Genomic DNA, 7,229 nt, shown 5'->3' on the forward strand with positions numbered 1-7,229 from the left:
CGATCAATCGAGATAAATCTAGGCGCGTCTTGCGTCACAAACCAAGGGATAAAGCGGTGTGCCGGCAGCCTTGAAGCATGGACAAACACTACAAACAAACGCTACAAAGATTCGCTGCATTACTCCCCTCTAAAAAAAGCATCAACTGGATGCTTTAGAACCTAATGCGGCTATAAACAATGAAATACGGATTGTGCAACAATAAACACCGAATGTGGAAGCACGGCATCCTTCATCGTGCACGATAGGGCTTTAGGCGTACGACATGGACTACTTCTGGTCGTACGCGGCGTCGCTGGGATGCAGTCATTTGGTCAGGGAGGACTTCATAGTCCAATTTACCTAGCCGACGAAGAACCTTGTACCGGAGTTGGCTCCTTTGGCAGAGTTGTCAAGGCATGTTGCTTTAGGCACGTATCTTTTATTAAGGCGAAAGCCTTATGTGGGTCATCGCTCAAAATCCGGCGCTGACCGACCGTCGACGAGAAACAGACCGAAAACCCACATGCCATCATGAAGTCACCGGCACTACATATCCTGAAGCTTCCCGGTAATGGGTGATCAACGCATGGCTGCATAGTATCGGATGTACTCGAAACCCGCAGCCATAGACAGTGCTGCTCACATCATTATATAGGAGGGAGTGCATAATCCCTGCGAGAGAGCATGAACGCCATCTACTGACCGTACGACCCACAATTCATAGCAGAAGGCATTGTTTTGTATTCGTATATAATTATCTACATGTCTCTTACGCTTAACGAAATTTCAATAGCAGAGTGCCCGGGCATAAGGCGCGGGCTTCGATTCAGCGTGCGTAGTCCGGTCAGCCCCAAGCCCGTAATAGAAGCCACTCCGGATCATCATCTGGAAGCTGCTGCATGTGCTGCATCTGCTGCGGCTGCTGCGCAGACAAATGAAAGATCGTGGCCACTGCAGCTGCCAGCGGAAGGCCTAGGACCCACAGGAAAACGATGGATGGCAGCCCGCTCATTGTCATCGTGAGTGTCCATCGGCCCTGCAAAGACAGCAGGACGTCGTGTCTAATAGAGCTAATGCAACCGGAAACGACCCATTACTCAACGTGATGGGTGGCGTCCATGTGCAAGTCAATCATTGTCTGTTCTTCTGGCTTGAAGCATTTTGTAACAATTTTAATTATTTTACCTTCCTCCTCGTTCCACGAGGAGAGGTTCTACGGTCGGGAATTGATTGTAAAACTTTTCTAACTCCCCAGAGAATAAATGTACTGTAGTGGAAATGTGGTTTTTGTTGTTGCGATTGAGAGAATGATGAAAAGGAAAGCGCACGGGCCTACCGACTGGCTCGAGCCGAGCCACCACCGCTGCCACGTGCAGATAGAGGAGAATTAAATTATGAAGAGAAAGAGTGAAAGAAAAAATCGCTGTGGCTTAGCTTGGTTAAGCCCGGTAATTCCGAAAGCAATATCCGCAGCTACGCCATGGTTCAGCTGGTAGTGTAGCTGGTGGTGGAGCTTGTGGTTAGACTTGTGGTGATGCATCAGTTATACAATTCAATCCAATCCCCAATCCAATCCAATCCAAAGTTGGGCCCCTGGTTTTTGCGGCAGATGGTATGACATGATAGCAGAGGTCAAGCTAAAGGTCAATGGTAGCTACCGCGGCCTCGCCACGCGAGGATCTGAAGTGAAAGTAGTATTGCTTTCGCAATAAAAAGGCGCGTCGCAACAACCGCGTCCGCCGAAGCAAAGACGCTGGCTGAAACAACATACCCTAAGATCTCCCTTCTCCACAGTGGAAATGAAGCATAAATTCTCAGAAAGGTCTCCGCATATCTTAAACGTGCGCGTGTTGTAAGGTAATTACTTTCTCAACCAAATTCCTCAAAACTCTTTGCTTGCATCTTTTATTAAAGTGGCACCGTAACTTTCCACAATTTGCTCTAGTTTTTATCAACTGGAGCAAGCAGGTTATATTTGGTTTTTACTGCATTTACTTCTAGCTTTCTTTTCCTAACCATCCTGATAACAAGTTGGGGTATTTACAATAGACTCCATGGCCCAGTTGCATGAAGGAAAAATGGTTTGGTTTGGTTTGGTTTATGGGGCTTAACGTCCCAAAGCGACTAAGGCTATGAGAAACTCCGTAGTGGAGGGCTCCGGAAATTTGGACAACCTGGGGTTCTTTAACGCGCACTTACATCGCACAGTACACGGGCCTCTAGAATTTCTCCTCCAAAGAAATTCAACCGCCACGGCCGGGATCGAACCCGCGTCTTTCGGGTCACCAGTCGATCACCATAACCACTGAGCCATTGCGGCGGATGAAGGAAAAAATGTAGACTAGTACCAAGTGTAGTCTTATTGGCGGTCTAAACCCTCGTTTGGACTTGAGGAAAGGAAATCCGCCTACCTGGCTCACTGTGTCAGTGGACACCTCAAAAGACTCCTTGAGAAAAAAAAAGACTAAAGAGTTGAGATGCCAGCTATACTTTTTTTTTCCCCAGCGGGGTTCAAGTATCCGCTTACAAAGTGCGCCGGTTGTGAGCCTTTCCTCTTCTCAAAACCAAAAGAGGGTTTAGACCGCCAATAGGACTACACTTGGAACTAGACAGCCTTATTTACTGTACGCCGGCGGGCCCGCGTGAGTATTATGAAAACGAAGAAATTGTTAGTCTCAATTATGAATTTTTACAAATCTCTTATATTTATAGTGTAGATAGCGCGATAACTAATACGTTTACAAACCTGTGTCCCGAACGTAACGTGTTTTAAAGCCAAATCCTACTTGTACCAATTTTCCTCCTGCCATGCAGCCAACTCAGTGTTCAAATAATTAACGGCATTCTCTAGCCAAACACATTACCTCTTACACTGCATATCATGTATCGTCATTTAGATAATTGTCAAAATTATCAAATAATGGCAACGAAGCGAAAAGGAAGACTAAAGGTTTGGTTTGGGTTATTAAGGTTTAGCGTCGCAAAGCGGCTCAGGCTATGAGGGACGCCGTAGTGAAGGGCTCCGGAAATTTAGACCACCTGGGGTTCTGTAATGTGCACTGACATCGCGCAGTAGACGGGCCTCTAGAATTTCGCCTCCATCGAAATTCGACCTCCACGGCCGGGATCGAATCCGCGTCTTTCGGGTCAGGGATGACTAAAGGAAGCTCAGGGATGCAGAAACGGAGTGCATAAGACCTAAGATACGGGAGAGTTTACTTTTGCGCGAGGAGAGAACCATTGACAAAATTCTAGCAGGCACTGGACGAGTCAATCAAGCACACCATGAGTATGACGTTGGAAGTGGGAAACTCAGACACTAGGAGCACGTGCTAGCGCGGATGAGAGCGAGGGAGGCTACGAACAAGCGCTGGAATGCGACAAAGAACGTACCACAAAGAAACACACATTGCTCGTTCCAGAGCATAAAAAAGAGAAAAACGCTTGGGCAGCTGTGAGTATCGAGCATTAGCAATATCGAACAAATATTGCGTCATTATTTATCTTCGCTACATATATCCTGTGCAAATTTTTTGTCATATCCGGATGTCTAATTTTGATGTATACAGCGCAAGAAGTCAAAACGTTTGACACCACTTCGAATATCCTGCGTCAAATAGCTTCGCCGTAATGGACGTTTCAAGTTTCAAGATGTCAAGGTTTGGGGAACCGAATGTTGTAGGTGCGAATCCCTATTACATGCGGCTCTTTGACGCGACGAGTAATCTTATGCTCCGCAACGCGTTCAATCGCTTGGTACCACTACAAACATTCTACGCCAATTAGGTGGTACACACTCTGTACCAATGGTACTACCCACTGGTCCCACTTGAATGACTTTGTGTTTAATACTAACGCGACCTTGAGCAATCAGAATATTGGAGCTAATGCTCTAACGAGCTGCAACGGTTTCAAGGAGATGTGGTTACTGTGCATTCATAAGCGCAAGAATTTCTCTTGCATAGTGTCGTTAAAGATTTTCTGCCCGCCTTTTATTTCACTGTGCACGACCCTAGAACCGGCAACGTCGTTGTTGTTACTGTCGCGATTATTGCCAGAGAGCTAGTATATGACCAAGTGTCATGCGAGAGCGAGGTATCAGAGTTATCTCTGGCTTTCATTCTTATTGGTGTGGCTACTACTACGCGCATGTTTATGTAATCTCTTTAGCGGCATCTATTTCTGTCAACTGCCTCTCTCTCCACGCGGCAGCAACTGCGGTGTAGTTTCAGCAGAGGGATGGGCACCGGACGGACGGATCAAAATCTGTGGACATTGGCAGGTGAAAATATAGCCGTTAAACCAACGAGCCCGCCGAAGTGTCCTGTGTACGCCGCAGTGTCCTTTGTACGCCGCAGTGTCCTCTGTACGCCGCAGAGTTGGGAAGCAACTCATCCCAGTAGGCATTGGCGTGCTGGGCCCTGGTGTCACGTGGCCCAAACGCCGCAGCATAGCGAGTCTCATATCCGCCATTTTTAGACCACAGCTGAGTAAACCTGTACACCAGAGAACTGAAGTTGATGGTTCAGTATTGAAAATAATATCGATTTACGACAACAAAATGTTCTAAATAAGAGTGTATATCGTCTTAACACCATGTGTCTTACCGTTCTTAGAGGTGTCGTAGTGGGAAATATCTCGCAGAATCTCGCCACCAGCGGTGGAAGGCGCCGGCTTCTGTCGTCCTTCGAACCGGGCAGGCGTATTTTGTTCGAGTAGAAACACACGCCCCTTGATGTCTCGTTCTGCCAGTGGTCCTTGGACTGAAATTGAAAGACGCCGACATCGTTGTTTTCAGGAAAACGTGAAGATGAAAGACATTTAAATGGCAGTACAAGAAAAAAAAGCAGACGAAGCCTGAAGAAAGTGTGCGAATATCAGCGTCAACCGGCTTTTTATGCAACCCAGAGAGAGGAAAACCTACTCATCTCCACCAGAAGTCAGAGAGGCACTGCGCAATTTCCTTTCCTTAAAAAAAAAAAATCAAATAAACCACAGACCACTTTGGCTCTTTGTTCGTTCAATCCGACTTTCTTCCCTTACTGCGTGGTTGAAGTGTCCACCGAGACGTGAGACAGTTACTGCGGCTTCCATTTCATCAAAACCGGTTTTCTTTGGCTGCTGGACGCTATAGGCCCTCACGGACTATGCGTCTCCATTCGTGATGTCTTGCCCGGCACATGCTTGTGGATCCATCGCGACCTTGCCGAATCCGATAAGTCACTAAATGGTTTCTCTTTAACAGTGGAAACAAAGAGAGAAAGACCTGCGTAACCACTCTCACTATAACCGCTTTTTCCTCACAAGTGCGTTCTCTCGTAACCTCCTGTAAATAGCAGTCACCACACTACTCATACTACATCGCGAAGCCAGTTGATCTGGTAATAAAGCTGTTGATGTAAAACAAACTTGTTGGTTACAGGTAATACTTAAAAACATATCAAGCTAGAAGGCCTGCTTCCTACCTTCATATATATTTGAGAATATAGCGGACATGTTAGTTTCAGAATACAACACTTCTCATATCCACTTGCCATCATTCTTTAGTGTTGCGAAGGTTTCTGCAGAGGTGGAGACCATCGCCAAGGCTATGGCTGCCTCCTCGGCCTCTTCAGGCAATCTGACGGGAATGGAGCACGCAACCAGCGGCCGTCCATGGTAGTTTAGAATCGCGAGCGAAAAAGCATCGCGATCGGGGTATTCGGCGGCGTCGACGGAGAATGCTGTCCGATATGTTACATACTTTTTGTGCAGAGACTTAGCCCTGTCCTTGGGGCGAGCGACATGATACTCTGGGAGCATGGTTTTAGGGAGAGGGGTAACGATAAGGTTACTGTGGATACGGTACGGAAGCTGGGCCTTTTCGGCGACGGTCGTTTCGAAGCTTATTCCACGCTTGTCGAGTATGTGACGTCCTGCGGAGGTGTGGGTGAGACGCTCGTATTGAGAACATGGGCTTTGAGGGACATCGAATAGGGGGAATCGGATTAATTTAGGCCACCTGAGTTTCCTTAACGAGCGCTGACATAGCACAGCACACTGGAGGTTTTCTATTTCGCCTCCATAAAAATGCTGCCATCCCAGGCGAGATCACACCCGCTGCCATCCTGAGCCATTGCCGCGAGTTCGTCGCGAAAGCTACAAGTAATGCTGTGCAGTAAAGTCGTGTCATCTTTAGTAGTCGATAAAGAAACGCCACTATGAGGAAGCTATGCCACCCGGAGTCTTTCTCGCTCCTTCTTTCAACCTTTTTGAGAGCCGTAGTAAAGCGAATGATGAGAGCTCGCATTTGCGCATTGTGGTTTTGAAATTGTGGCATTTCCTATAAATGCTGCCACGCATGAGTTTCTAACGATGTTGTTCTATTTCCGTTTAAGGTTACAACGAATACTTTTGTATTGTGAGAAAGGTATTGGCACGGACGTAGTATCTCGCCGTGCAGTGGGATTACGGTTAGCGTCAAACTTCATTCGCGCTATGTTCTAAGCTCCGTATTTCCTGGCTCTTGCCTCCCACACTGTGCAGTCCTGGGCGTGACGCGCTTCACTTCGGCCTAAACTGCGTCTGCCACAACTCGACAATAGTTGCGCATCGACGCTGGCGGCTTTGCCGTATTTGCTCCGAGTACTACTCTGCAGGTGCGCAGGATGGCGTTCGAGCAGTCATTTGAGTTTGTTCAGCGGCGTTTATAGGCATCTAGTGCCTCCTTCTTACGGTCGCACGGCTAATCTGGCAACGACTCCGAAATGAGGTTCCCGCTATGCACAGCGTGTGAGCACGACATCGGGAACAATATGCCGACGAACATGACAAAAATTCATACGCGTTTTCAGGAAATATCCTGAACAGCGCACGCTGTAAAACAAATAAAATGCGACTCACGGACATGGCGCCGGTCCGCAGAGGTGGGGGTGAAGAGCAGAAAACCTCGCTTAACATGGCCGTTGAGTGCCCAAGCACTGTGGGTATAAACACCACGCAGACGAGCCGCCTGTGGGCTAGGATGATTGTCAGTGCGCCCAGAAATACGACGTAGAGGAGGCACGACAGCAGCGTCAGCACCAGGATCATCACACCGTTCGGCACGGAGATCGACCAGAGGTTAGTGGTCCCGACGTCTCTGAGCGGGAAGGTACCATCGCTGCCCTGTGAGTACAGAACATACAAGAACCGGCTTCAAAGAAGAAATTCCAAAGAATCTCCGAGGCTGAACCCACCAATACCACCTGGATTAATCTTACCACCAG

This window comes from Amblyomma mixtum, chromosome 8 (genome assembly GCF_055824585.1).
Source record: "Amblyomma mixtum isolate Tamu chromosome 8, ASM5582458v1, whole genome shotgun sequence".
Lineage (NCBI taxonomy): Eukaryota > Metazoa > Arthropoda > Arachnida > Ixodida > Ixodidae > Amblyomma > Amblyomma mixtum.